We start from the raw sequence: 15,763 nt of genomic DNA, 5'->3' as shown, positions 1-15,763 counted from the left end.
TGTTAATCCTTTCACCAAAGTAGAAAAAAAAATCCTCTTTTTGATTTGATTTGAGTATTCTTTATTTTCCTCCTGTTTAATTCACACGTCACCTTTTGATATACCATAGCTTAAATATTGAGATATAATGTTAATTACACTTAGCACATCTTATATTAGATAAGGAGATAAAAGAGAAAGAAGAAAACAAAAATGTCTGGTTACTGTATATACAAACATATCCGTATCAAAATAAAGAAAAAAATACTCATAACTATTATAAAATGCTTTTCTGCAGCTGATCATGGTTCCTCATCTGGTTCCAAATCTACTCCTGGAAGGTTGAGGCCATTAGCAGTCCTACCTGAATTAAAGGTAGTTGTAGTTTTCCATTGACTTAATAATCACAAAATACAGGTGTACTAAAATTTGCCCTAGAGGATCTCCTGAATTCCAGAAATACTCATTGTGTAATAGCAACTCAATTTCCCCTTGATAGTCGAGAGCAATCACCACAGCCGGTATAGTAAATCCCTTCTTTGGCTGTTGATTCAGTGGCCGTAGGAGCCTAAAGTGGCCAGATAGCAGTCTCAGCTTCCAGTTCAACAAAGTCATTGTTGTGTCCCCTGGTCAGACCAATCCTCTCTTTAGACTTCTAGATCAACAGAACCTAAAACTGGGGGGTGGAAAACAAAAATTATACTAGTGGATCACTAGCGGTAATAATGAGAGCAACAATCTCCATTTCTACTCCCCTTGATTCCCAGACTTGTGTATCCTGTTATGGGAGAAGCAGCAATATGATGAATACAGATTTAGAACATCTACCATAACCTAGAGGCCTTTGCTCTAGACCCACTACCACTTACCAGTTTTCATAACTGAGCCCTCAGAAGGTTCTTACACCATTCTATCACATCTGTTGCTTCAGAATTATAGGTAATGTAGTTAAAACCAGTGAATTCCATGAGTATGCACCCATTGCCTCACTTCATTTGTTGTAAAGTGAGTTCCTTAGTCAAAAATTATGCTGTGTAGGATACTATGTTTTTGGATAAAATATTCAGTCAATTCAGAGATAGTAGTTTTGGCAGAAGCACTGCAAGCAGTTGAGGGGAAAAAAAAGGCAAATCCATATGCAGTAAGAACAAAGTGCTATTCCTTCCATGATGGAAGCTGACCAGTGTATTCAACCTGCCATCAGGTAACAGGCTGATCCCCCAGGTAATAGTGCCATATTGGGGGCTCCATGTTAGTCTCTGCTATTGGCAGATTGGGCATTCAGCAATGGCTTTATCCACATAGGCCATGGATAGTGAAAGTTCTTGTTGCTGAGTCTAGTATAACCTCCATTCTGATTTCGATGACCATTTGTTCATGAACCCATTGGGCAATGAGGAGTGACTGCAGAAGAAAGCTGACTGACATCCACTGAACAGGTCATTCTATTCACCTGATTGTTAAAATCCTCCTTTTGTGAGCATTCATATGAGACACAATTATCTTTACATTCTATGCTCATTTGGAGAGGTTTATCCACATACTTCTTCCACAGCTTCCTTGTCACCGATTTTCCAGTTGTTTCTTTCAAGTCCCTGACCACCCAGCCAAATCATTACCCCTATATGTAGACCCATATGTATGGCCATCTATCATTCCAGGCAAACCAACAACTATATGCCCTCTTCAAAGTTCTGCCCACAGGAAGGGTTTCCCTTCACCACTATTTTTCAGTGTTGTCCCAAAGTGGGGGTGTGGTTGCAGTGTTACACCTTTCTACTTTTAGGTGTTTCTTGCACATCATGCAGAATCACCTGTAAATTTTACAAAGCAGAAACAGACTCACAGACATAGAAAACAAACTTATGGTTACTAGGGGGGAAAAGGAGGGGAGGTGAAGGAATAAATTGGGAGATTGGAATTTGTAAATACTATACATAAAATAAACAACAAGGTCCTACTGTATAGCACAGAGAACTGTATTCAATACCTTGTAATAGCTTATCATGAAAAAGAGTATGAAAGAGATTATTTATATATACACATATATATAGCTGAATCAGTATTCTGTACACCAGAAATTAACACAACATTGTAAACGGACTGTACTTCAATTTTTTAAAAAAGCAGGAAAGATAATTTTTTAAAGGATTACCTATAAACCGAATTTAATTATTTTCTTTCTCAGTCAACTGATCATAGGGAGCTCCCAGTGAAGCCTGAGGTGTGGCTGAAAGAAAGGGAAATGTAGCTGGAGTGGGGGTGGGGGCATGGCTATCTGGGCTACTTCCTTGTGCAATTTATTTGTGCCTTCAGGGACTGCTTAAGTCCAATATCATAGATAACTCTTACTTTTGATGAGTGAGTAATGTTGTTCATGCCCAACTTTATGGTTTGGTGGGTCAGGCATGCCCAGTTTATGACGAGCATCTCGTGTTATATGGTAACTTGGTAGCTCATGGTGAAGCATTTAGTTTCTAGTAAGGCCCAGTAACAAGCCAAAAATTGTTTCTTAAAAGGGGGAAATATGGCTTTGCTAAAAAATCCTAAGCATCTGTGCTGTGATTCACTTATTTAGTATAGGGACTTGCCAAAGGCTTCAAACAGCATCCCTGTGTACCACTAATACTGCAAGTACTATCACATCTTCTGAGTCATATGGCCCAATTAGCAGAACAGCTTGCATAGCAGCTTGACCTGTTGCAGAACCTACTCTTATTCACTCAAAACAGGCAGCTTTTCAGGTCACTCAGTAAATGGGTCAAAGTAGCATGCCCAAATGAGGTATATGTTGACCAGTAGGCATTGTGCATCTTTCTTAATGGTAGGAGAAGCCAGATGCAGCAACTTGCCCTTTACCTTAGAAGAGAAATCTCTTGTCTCAGATAATTGGACCACTAGAACTTTCACAAAGTGACAGGCCCTTGCATTCATGTGATGTTTATCTTCTATCCTCTGGCACACAAACACCTTATCAACATGTCTAGAATGGTTGCTACTTTCTGCTCACTGTGTCCAGTAAGCATAGCATCATTAGTGTAATGGAACAGTGTGATGTCCTGTGGAAGGGAAGGACTATCAAGGTCCTTGTAGACCAGATTATGACAGGGGCTTGAGAGTTTGTGGAAGGACATTGCCATTGTGGTAAGACAGTGAGGGTATATTGCTGCCTTACCAGATGAAAACCAACTGTTTCTGATGGTCTTTACCAAAGGATACAAGGATAAAAGCACTTGCCAGATCAATAGCTGCATGCCAGAGATGTGATAGTTCGCTCCAGCAACAAAACTACATCTGGAAAAGCAACTACAATTGGCATCAGCACCAATTAAGTTTATGACAGTCCACTGTCATTTTAATTGAATCACAACCCTACATCTTTCAAGTCCTTTCAAGTGGCACTAATCTCTGCAATTCCTCCATGAATGCAGTATTGCTTTTGGTTTACTGTTTTTGTAGGTAGAGACAGTTTTTGTGGCTTCCTACCATAGTAGCCCTCATTCCACGTGTCAGAGAACAACTGTAGGGACTCTGCCAGTTTCTGGGTGTGTCTTTTCTAATTATACATTCTGGAACTGGAAAAACAACCACAAGGTGGATTTGGGGACACACTGGACCCACTGTGAGAAGGATCTGAGCCATGTATTAGTTATACATAGCTGCATAACAATTTCAAAACTCAGAAGCTGAAAACAGCAAACATTTATTATCTCACATTTTCTGTGGGTCAAGGAATCTGGGAGCATCTTAGCTGGATGCCTCCAGTGCAGGGTCTCTTATGAGACTACAGCCAAGATGTTGCCTGGGGCTGCAGTCATCTCAAGACTTGATTGGGATTGAAGGAACCATTTCCAAGTTCACTCACCTGATTGTTAGCAGGCTTCCATTTCTCTGTTTTCTTGCACTGAGGGAGTTATTTCCTCGCCACATCACGTGGGCATCTCCATGGTGTTGCTCACAATATGGCAGTATGCTTCCTTCAGTGCAAGTGATCCAAGAGAAAGAGAGGGAAAGAGAGAAACAATGAATCAAAGACAGAAGCTATAGTCATTTTATACCCTAATATAGGAAGTGTTATCCTATTATTTCTTCCATATTCCATTCATTAGAAGCAAGTCACTGGTCCAACCCATACTCAAGTAGAAGGGATTACATAGGGGTGTGGATACCAGGAAATGGGTATCAAAGGGAACTACATTAGAGGCTGCAAACCACATTGGATTATTGAAATAAAAATAAAAATGATGAACAACTGACTTAGAAATAAATGTTGAGACCAAAATGCAAAATTCCTGGGATCTTCACACATTCTGTTTTAAAGACTGGAAATTCAAAGCATAGAGTAATTTAAAATATTTGCCCAAGGTCATTTAATTAGTGGCAAAACTGACATTCAAATCTCTATCTAATTTCGAAGGCTCATTCTGACTCTGACCTCTCCTCCGTAATGTCCTTTAATGGATCATTTATTTCAGCTTCTTCTCCCTTCCTTCTCTTCTCCTTCTTCCTACTTTTCTCTCCACTTCTCTTTTAGCAAAGAGAAAGACTATTCAGGGACTGGTGTATTTACCTTATTGGACCAACTGAGACAACCTCAAATGTGAGGTCATATTTTTTTCAGAGAAGTGACCATTTAAAGTGATAACCCATCAGCTATCACATTGAACTCTTTCTTCCCCTCTGATGATTTTACATCTTTCCTGTACTTTTTGCCTTCTGAGCAGGAGCTGGTGATATTGATACCACAATTTCAGCACCCTTGTTCCTTAGCAACAGCTAAGTTGTCTTTGTAGGTACCTCAAGTTTCAGAGCTGCTAAGAACTTCCCCTCTAAAAGGGCCAGAATCACTCTCAAAACAATGAGTCCAAAGTTTAAAATATAACTTGAGTGGTGTAATCATACACCCCCACCCCTACCCACTCCTTCCACTTCCCTTTCCCTCCTTCCTGGAGGCCCAACCAGTGAGATTTACAGCAATAATTTTTGTAGTCCGGGAAAATGCCAAGGTCACACTTGGGAGTTCTGGGCTGCCCAGAGGATAGTTTCAGTTCCCACTGCCTACTTACAAATAAGAAGCAACTTGCATGTTTAGAATGATCATTTTCTTTATGTAGCTGAAATAAATCTTAACTACAAATTAAAGGTTGAAAGAAATAAACTTTAATTTTAAATAATAAAACCATTTATTTTCTGAGCCTCATTCCACATATGAGTAGAAACCTAGTGCTCAGTTCCCACTGCCTACTTACAAATAAGAAGCAACTTGCATGTTTAGAATGATCATTTTCTTTATGTAGCTGAAATAAATCTTAACTACAAATTAAAGGTTGAAAGAAATAAACTTTAATTTTAAATAATAAAACCATTTATTTTCTGAGCCTCATTCCACATATGAGTAGAAACCTAGTGCATCAATTCAGGAACCCATCCTTAAGTTGACTTGAGGTCTGTGGTGGGTTGGGGAAGGATGGGTGGGGAAGGTGGGGAAGGGGACTCTGACCTTCAGTTGCCATCTATCTATACCTGCATCTTGTGAGATGTCTATCATTTGGCTGGTCTCCAGTCTTGAAACCATTCTCAGCACCTTGTGCCTGACCAGAGCTCTTCCAGGCTGGCTCTATCTCAAAAATACAGCTGTAATTCTATCCCATCTGGACAGGAAAATCCTGCAAGTCTTATGACCTCCCTGGAAGCAAGATACAACCTTCTTCTTTTAAATCCCTATACCTATCTGAAGAAGGTTCCACTTCCTTCACCACCCCCAAAAATTGGTCCTGTGAGAGTGAGCCACAAGACCCCTGTTCAGGAACAAATAATGTCTTGCTTCCTCTCAGACGCTCCTCTTCTTCCTCCCCCAAGTTCTATAAACTAATCTCAGGTGGAAAGGAGGAAGGGAGGACAAAAAGGCTTTGATTAACCAAATATTTTAAATCCTTTTGTCTTTCTGGACCTGAGATTTTAAAACTCAAAAGGAAATATCTCACTCTTGTTCTCTGATTTTTCTGTACAACCTTCCCTAAGACAATCTGTATCTTGAGAATGGGGAAAAAGACACAGGATAAATAAGAATTATGGGAGAATACATATCAATTAATATTAAAATATTATTTCACTACAATTAAATACATTTTCCTGCCTTACAAAAAAATGGGTCATTTCTTTTAAAATCGTAGTCCTTCATTTTATTTCATATCCACCCAAAGCAGGGAACTCTGCCAAATGTCCTGAGTTAACTGTCCTTGGAGTGAAAAAACTGTGAGACACAGCCCCTTTCTTTAAGAGTGGTTGTTATGGGTTGAATTTTGTTCCTCTCAAAAGATATGTTGAAAAAAGAAAAAAAATACGTTGAAGTACTAACTCCCAGTGCCTCAGAATGTGATGTCATTTGGAAATAAGATTGTTGGAAATGCAATTAGTTAAGAATAGGCCATACTGGTGTCGTTATAAGAAGAGGAGAAACAAAGAAATCAAGACACACAAGAAGATAGGCATGTGAAAACAGAGGCAAAGTTTGGAGTGATGCATTTACAAGCCAAGGAACACCAGCAAACACAAAAGAGGCGAGGAAGGATTCTCCCCAAATGATTTCATGTGAAAGTATGGCCTTATTTTGCAGGTGTCTCATAATTGGTCCAGTAAGGTAAACATGCCAGTCCCCGGAGAGTCTTTCCTCATTTGATAAAAGATGGAACGTAGCCCTATCAGCACCTTGATTTTGAACTTAGCTTCCAGAACTATGAGAAAATGAATGTTCACTGGTAAGTCACCCAGTCTATGGTACTTTGTAACAACAGCCCTGGGAAATGAATACAGCAGTCTAATTAATGATTCAAAAATTCAGATATCTCAAAGCAGTTATAGAATAATACAGCATTAAACTGTGCAGCACTAAGGAGAATTGCAAAAGGAGTCCCAGGGGTGACTGGGTTACTTCATTCATAACATTAACACAAAGAGGTTTATATCTCCTTGGCATTTTGGGTCCCATCTTTGAAGATCTCTTAAGACAAAGCCTCCAACTAAAGGTCAGTCTTCCCAGAAAAGAGACTTTTCGTTTGGATACAAATGCCATAGACTCCAGAGATAAACGGGACAACCCCTCACATCTAGGAAAATTATGCTTGCTATGACTGTTAGCCCTATGATGGGCCAACAATACAGCTCTGAGCTTCTCCTAACCAGAGGAGATCGTTGTCTTATGAGACCTGTTTTGAATCTTCATTTGTTTGCCTGAATTCTTGCTGATTGGATCCTACACAGCCTACCTGATTTGGTTCTGCCAAGTCATCCACTACTCTTGGGACCTCTTTGACATGGCACTAAATAAGTTGTTTCTACTGGGGCTTCAACGCCCATCAGCTATATAACAAATATGTTCTTTTTTTCATAGTTGTGGGATTGACTATTATACATTTCCCATTTTCAGGGAAGGAAGTAAGAAATGGGAAAAGAGATTAGTCTCAAAGGACAGAACAGTAAGGGCAGAATGAGAACCAAATTAGGGGCTTAGAAACGGACAAAGGAAATGAAAACTGGCTGGACTTACAAGTCAAGAGTTATCCTTGTCTCCTCACTTTCCCCTGTCTCCCACATCCAAATAATTAGCAGATTTTATCCATTTTATGTCCAAAATACATCCCATATCTAATTCTTTCAAATTTCAATAGTCACAACTTCTTTATACCAAGCAACCATCTTCTCTGCCCTAGACAACTGCCAAACCTCTTAACTGATCCCTCTTTTTCCAATCTTATTCTAATATAGTACACAAAGCAACTACAATAATCTTAAATCATGAATAAATTCACTTCTTATGATTAAAATTCTTCAACTTTCATTTTCAGACAAGATGGAATAACAGAGACTAGATCTATCCTCCTTCCCTAAGCAATTAGAAAAATGGACCCCTCACCAAAATATATATATGTGTGTGTATATATATATATATATATATATATATATATATATATATATTTATATATGTTACTGATAATAGTAGTTACTAAGGTTAGTTACTGTGAATGGTAGTTCTGGTTACCTGGTTAGTTACTGAGAATGGTAGTTTAAAAAGGTAAAACTAGTTGTAAAAACCAGCAGCTTTGCTACTTGTATAAACCTACTGTCTAGAGGCAGTTTCTAGTCCACATCTCTGAGGGAGTTAACCAAACAGATCTCATGAGTTGCAGAGACAGAGACCTAGCTAGGGGAGGTTAGTGTGGCTAGAATTTGTGAAACAGAGTACTGGAGAAGAGTGAAAAGCATAGAGATAGAAACAGACAGAGATAGAGATACATGGAGATGGTGACAAGAAACAGAGAAAGAGAGAGAGAGAGAGATTTTCAAATGTCAACAGAGGGATCCCATCAAGTCTCCACCTGAGTACTGATCTATGCAGTGTAAGAGGAATCTGCCCTAGGGCAGGGAAAGAACTACCTGAAGGCATTAGGCAGAACAATTCACAGATCTGAGAATTGTTTGTCTTCCTACCAGCCAGAGTAGAAAGACCTTATATCATAATACATGGGGCATTGAGTACATTCCTTTAAAAAAAAAATTACTAGTAGCACTGCATTCACTCTAGATTAAAGGTTTCTCTGGACCTTCCCTAATAAAACTTAAAAGCAAGCTCTAAAATAAGCCAAATGATCCCATGTAACTTAACTGTATATCAAAAAAAAAATCCAACATTAGTTAAAGAAATAGAACAAAATCCAACAAAACAATATAAAATTCATAATGTCTGGCATCCAATAAAAAATTACCAAGCATGCAGACCGGACTTGTGATTATGATAGAATGAAGAGGTATGTGAAACCTCTCTTCAGAAAACAAATATAAACTGGATGAATTTGTCAAAATAACCGTTTCAGGGCCCTAGAAAATTATCAAAAGTGCACACTACATTGAGAAGCTATTATTAATTTTTTTTAATTGAAATTTCAGGTAAGACCAGCAGGAATCTGTGACCTTCTTGCTTGGGTCCATTCCCATGCTCCTGCCCCCAGGTTAGTTACTGAGAATAGTAGTTTTTAAAAGGTGGAGCTAGTTGTAAAAGCTAGCAGCTTTGCTGACAGAAGGGGAAGACTAGGTTTGGAGCAGGAAGCAGAAAACCATGACATCATTGTCAGTTAAAAAAGAAAAATTGGTAGAAAACAAACAGGTAAAACTCACAACTTTGCTAGTCTGAATTTGTGATCACAGCTGGGTCAAGCAGCCAGACCAGGCAGAAATTTAACAAGGAGATCTTGAAAATGACAGAGCCATAGAAGAGCTAGATTAGCTCTTCATCTATCCCTGGCTGACCGGCAAACTACACACTTGCACAGGGGGACCCAAGAGAGCCCAGTGGAAAGTAAACTCTTAGGCATACTTGAGAAATAGCTAAACTTTGAACGGACTCACTCCTCACTTTACACATAGATAGGCCAGCCTCTGGACTCAAGGTATTTGAGCAAAATCTCTGCTCCAATTATTGGCTGATGACTAGGCTATGTTGACACAGAGATGACCTCTAGTAAGCTAGTATTAGAAATAAAAATAAAAGCCTGAGCAGAGACATTAGCAGTGGCCTACAACCCTTGGGGCAGAAAGATTCCACCATTTAAGTCCAAATACATTTTTTAAAAATTAAGGGGGAAAAGTCAGAATACAGATTTGCTACTTATGTATTACTGAAAATGCCCAGTTGTCAACCAAAAATTATGAGAAATGCAAAGAAACAGTAAAATGTGATTCACATTCAGGAAAAATTCAGTAATAGAAACTAACTTGATGAGCCCAGATGTTGAATTGAGCAGATAAGACTTTAGATCAGCTATTATAAATATATTCAAATAATTGAAGAGAACTATGATCAAAGAATTAAAAGAAAATATTAAAATATCTAACAATAAGGAATTTTAATAAAGAAATAAAAAAATATAAAAAAGACCCAAGTGGAAATTCTAGAGTTGGAAAGTGCAATAACTACATAAAAAATTCCCTAAATGGACTCAACAGCAGATCTGAGTTGGCAGAAGAGCAAACCAGTGAACCTGTTAATAGATTATTAGAAAATTCCAATCTGAAGAACAGAGAAGGAAAAAAAATAAAGAATGAAGAAGAATAAAAAGGAACAGAGCTTCAAAGGCCTGTGGACAGCATCAAACATACTCACATATCTGTAATAGGAGCACCAGAAGGTGAGCAGAGAAAGAGAAAAAAAAATTTTTTGAAGAAATAATAGCTAAAAGTTCTCCAAACTTGATGACAAACATTAATCTTCAAATCCAAGAAGTTCAACAAACCCCAAGTATGATGAACCTAAAGAAATCCACTCCTAGACACACCATAATCAAAAAAGTTGAAAGCCAAAGAAAAAAAGAAATTCTTGAAATCATTAGGAGAAAAATGACTCATCTTGTACAAGAGAACAAAAATACAAATAATAGCTGATTTCTCATCAGAAATAATGGAGCCCAGAAGGCAGTAGAGTGACATATGAAAAAAGCTGCAAGAGAAACCTTTTCATCAAGAATACTATATGCATCAAAACTAAAGATAAGAACATTTCTGATGATCGACAATTCAGAGAATGTGTTGCTAGTCAACCTGTCATACAAGAAATACTAAAGGAAGTCCCTTCAGGCTGAAAGGAAATGATACAGGATAATAAATCAAATCCACTGGGAGAAATAGGCTCAGAAATGATAAATATGTGGGTAATTAGAAGAGATAAATAAGTATAATAAGTAAGAAATACATATTTATAAATGTATAATATGTAAAATAGTTTATAAATAAATCTATTTTCTCTTTTCTCTTAATTTGTTTTAAAGCACAAGATTGTATAATACAGTAATTATAACACTATATTCTTGGGTTTATAACACATACATTAAAATATATGACAATAATAGCATGAAGGAAGGAGATAAAAATGGAGTTATATTGGAGCAAAGTTGCTATATTTTCCTGGAATTAAGTCAGTATTAACCTGAAATAGATTGTGATAATTAAGATACCCACTATAATCCCTAGAACAACAACAACAATAACAAAAAAACTTTAAAAATAATATTTAAAAATTTTAAAAAGGAATTAAAGTAGTATACCAAAATGTCTGTTTGTCTCACAAAAAAACAATGAAGGAACACGGGAACAAAAAAAGCCATGAGATATATTGAAGATGGCTGTGTAAGTCCAACTATGTCAAATAGTATGTTAACTGTGAATAGACTAAACGCTCTAATCAAACAGCAGTGTCAAACTGGGAGAAAAAGAAACAATACATAGTCTACAAGAAACACAGTTTAGATTCAAAAATACAAATGAATTGAAAATAAAAGGATAGTGTGATTGTTAATTTTGTGTGTCAACTTGGCTGGACCACAGTATCAGATTTTTGGTTAAACATTATTCTGGATGTTCCTGTGAAGCAAGTTTTAGATGAGCTTAACATTTAAATTGATGGACTTTGAGTAAAGCAGATTAACTGCCATAATACAGATGAGCCTTACACAAATCAGTTGAAGGTCTTAATGGAACAAAGACTGACCTCCCCTGAGTAAGAAGGAATTCTGCCAGTAGATGGACGACCTTGGATCAAACTGCAACTCCCCTGGGTCTCCAGCCTGCCAACCTACTCTGCAGATTTTAGATTTACCATATAAGCCAATTTCCTAAAGATAAACCTCTCTCATTCTCTCTCTCTCTCTCTCTTTCTCTCTGTCTGTCTCTTTCTCTTTCTCTACTGGTTCTGTTTCTCTGGAGAACCCTGACTAATACGGATAACAAAAGATGTATCATGCATGAACTATAGGAAAACTGGGTGACTATATTAACAAATACGACTACATAATACATTGTGGATAAAATAAACATTGAGACAAGAAATCTTACTAGAAAAGAAGTGAAAAATTTCATGAGGATAAAAGAGTTAATGTGTAAGTGTAAAGAAATAAAAATATAAAAGTATATATGCACCTAATAACAGAGCCCTGAAATATGACACAAAAACTGATGGAATTGAAAAGAAAAATAAACAATTCAACAATTATAGTTGGAAACATCAACTTGGCATGACTGACACTTATAGAACAATATACCTTCAAATAGCAGAATTTACAATCTTTTCAAATATTCATGGAATGTTCTCCAGGATAGACCATATGCTAGACAGTAAAACAAGTTTTGTTGAAATTATTTAAAATATATTCTCTGACCACATAGAATTAAGTTAGAAGTCAACAACAAACAGAAATTTGAGGAAACCACAAGTAGTTAGAAAATAAACAAAACACTTCTAAATAATCCATGGATCAAAGAAGAAATGACAGGCAACTTGGAAAATACCTTGGGCTGAATGAAAATGAAACATGACATATCAAAATTTATGGCATACAGATAAAGCAGTATTTAGAGGGAAATTTATGTCTTTAATTAGTTAAAAAGCAGAAAGATCTAAAACCAAAGAAGCAAAAATAAGCCTAAAAAGACCATGCCAATTTTATACATAGTCAAATTACTAAAAACTAGTTATAAAGAGAAACTTAAACTTATAAACAAATTCAGAGGAAAATATATGATACAAAATGGGACCAAGATAAGAACAACTTCTCATTTTAAAAAACTGTGCAACCCAGAAGACAATGGGCTGAAAAAAGAAGGTTGAAAATCTAGAATCATTTAATCAGAAATACATTTTTAAAATGAATGTGGAATAAAGACATTTTCAGACAAAGCTAAGACAGTTTCTTTACAGCAGATCTTTCCTACAAAAAGATGATGAAGGATGTTATTCATGAAGATAGAAATTTGGTTCTGCACAAGGGAATGAAGAGCGAGAAATGATAACTTTTCAGTTGAAAAACCTGGTGGACATCACCTTGGCCAAGTGATCAGAATTTTGTCACCAGTAAGACCAATTGACACTATGCACTTCCTGGTGTGATATACTGAAAAGGATGCAATATCATTTATATAATACCCATGCCAAAAACGTATAACTTGAATGTAAACATGAGGAAACAAACGAACTCAGCTGAGGGACATTCTATGAGACAGTTTGCTCATACCTTCAAAAATGTCAATGCTGTGAAAGACAAAGGCTAAGAAGCTGCTCTGGATTAAAAAAGACTGGAGAGATATGACAACTAAATGCAACATTTGATCCTGGATTGGATACTGGATTAGGTAAAAAGGAAAATGACTATAAAGGACATTATTGGGGGAACAGGTAAAATTTGAATATGTACTGAATATTAGGTAATAGTATTGTATCAATATTAAATTCCTAAATTTGATGACTGTATGGTAATTATATAAGAGAATACAATTTTTCTTAGAAAAGACAAATTGCAATGTTTAGAGATAAAGGGTATAATGTCTATAAGGTATTCTCAAATGATTTTGCAAAAAATATATTTATGTGCACACACTAAATGAGCACAATGTGCATAAAATGACCCTCTGTGCATATACTCCTCACCATCTTGCCATTTACCAATTGCAATGAGAAGATGGGACTAGATAATCTCTCAGTTTCTTGTATCTCAAGAGCTCTGACTCTGATTTTACCTAATTTTTTCTTCTTTCATATCCCAGTCACCTCCCTCAACTCACTTCAAAGCATTTCCAGAGTGCATTTCCCACTCTGCACTTTTCCCACAGAGGACAGTTGTTAAAAAATATGCTCCATTCCCTGAAGGAGGTAGGAAAAAAAAACCTTTAAAAAAATGAGGAGAGTAGTGGAAAATATAAAAACAAATAAATGAAACTTCTAGAGGTGAAAAACAAAATGCACTGGAAAATATTACACTTTGCAGTTTTTTCACCATCCAATTGGCAAACCCTTTTCCCATATTGTAAAGCAGCTCCTGAAACATCATTTCCTTTAGGCAGCCTTCCCATATTGATTCAAAGAAAGAGCTCTACTCATGACACTCCTATAGCTACTTCCTCTAGTACATATTTAACTTGGTTCAACCTGCCCTAAGAGGCAATCATTCTTGACCTGTATTAACGTGCACACTTTCCTGTTTAGTGGCTTGACTTAATATGCTAAATTGCACTGTGAATCCTTTATATGTGTATCCATGTCAGTGAATCTGTCTTTGACTATCTATGTTCTTACAGTTCAATAAGACTAAAACTCTGATGCCCCAGATTATTTTTTCAAACTTCATGCCTAAATCTTTAATGAAAAATAAATCCAGTACTTTTGCTTTGAGGAAAATAGAGTCTACATACTTTTCTCTATCCTCCCTACTAAGTACAGCTAAAAACTCTGGACATTATATAATACATACATACATACATACATATATACATACATACATACAAACATATGTTATATATTAATATTATATAAACTTATATGATAATATTTTATATAAAATTTTATATAATATAGAATTATATTATACAATAAATAAAATTATAAATATACAAATGAATTATAAATTACAAACTACTATAAATATATTAAATTATAATAAATAAAATAAATTATATATAAAATAAATAAATGCAAAATAAAACATAGGAATTCTGAGTAGTAGAAAGAAGGAAGCAGCCTGGTTAGACACTTCAGGGCTCAAGGGATGACAAGGTGGTGAGTTCCTTGAATTTTTCTTTTTGCCTCATATACCCTAGACTGGGTGCTGAAGAAGATGGCACCATGCAAATGCCAAACAAGTGCAAACATAAAAAGTTCCAAGAAAAGTTTTCTCTCTCCAAGGACCGGGAAGTGAAACATTTTTAGAGAATGACTGCTCTACTATAGTCGAATACAACAGAAAAAAAAAATGACCCTATCCTAGGACCCTCAAAGGCACAATTCATACAAGGAAAAGTTGATAAGTGGGACTCCATAAAAATCAAAAACTTTTACTCTGCCAAAGACCCTCTTAAGAGGATTAAAAGACAAGCTATATTCTGGGATAAATTATTTACAGAACACATATCCAACAAAGGACTAATATCTAGAATATATCAAGAACTCTCAAAATGCAATGGTGAAAAAACAATCTACTGTTAGAAAATAGGCAAAAGACATAAACAGACTTTTACTAAAAAGGATATACAGATGGTATATAATACATGAAAAGATGTAATACTTCATTAGCCATTAGGAAAATACAAATTAAAACCACAGGGAGGTACCATTACATACCTGTGAGAAAGGCTAAAACAAAAAATAATAACACCACCAAATACTGATGAGGTTGTGGAGAAACTGGATTCCTCATACATTGCTGGTAAGAATTCAAAATGGAATAGCCACTGTAGAAAATAATTGAGCAATTTCTTAAAAACAAGCAAGCAACAAACATGCAAATACCATACTACCAGACACACAGTTGAACTCTTGGGCATTATTCCAAAAAATAAAAATGTATGTTCACACAAAAATTTGCACATGAATGTTTGTAGCAGCTTCATTAATGATAGCCAAAAACTGGAAGAACAAATGTCTTTTGATGGGTAAATAGTTAAGCAAACTGTGGTACATCCATCCCTGGAATACTATTCAGCAATAAAAAGGAATGAACTATTGATATGTAACAACTTGGATGAATCTCCACAGGAGTATGTTGAGTGAAAAAAAAGTCAGTCACTAAAGGTTACACACTGTATAGTTTTATTTATATAACATCCTTGAAATGACAAAACTCTAGAAATGGGAAACAGATTTGTGGTCTCCAGGAGTTAAGGAAGTGGTGGAGGTGGGAAAGAAGTGGATGGGACTATCAAAAGGCAACTTGAGGGATATCTGTGGTGCTGGAAATGTTCTGTATCTTGA

The sequence above is a fragment of the Vicugna pacos genome, chromosome 22 (assembly GCF_048564905.1).
Source record: "Vicugna pacos chromosome 22, VicPac4, whole genome shotgun sequence".
NCBI classification, from domain to species: Eukaryota; Metazoa; Chordata; class Mammalia; order Artiodactyla; family Camelidae; genus Vicugna; species Vicugna pacos.
Note: the sequence above shows the minus strand (reverse complement) of the source record.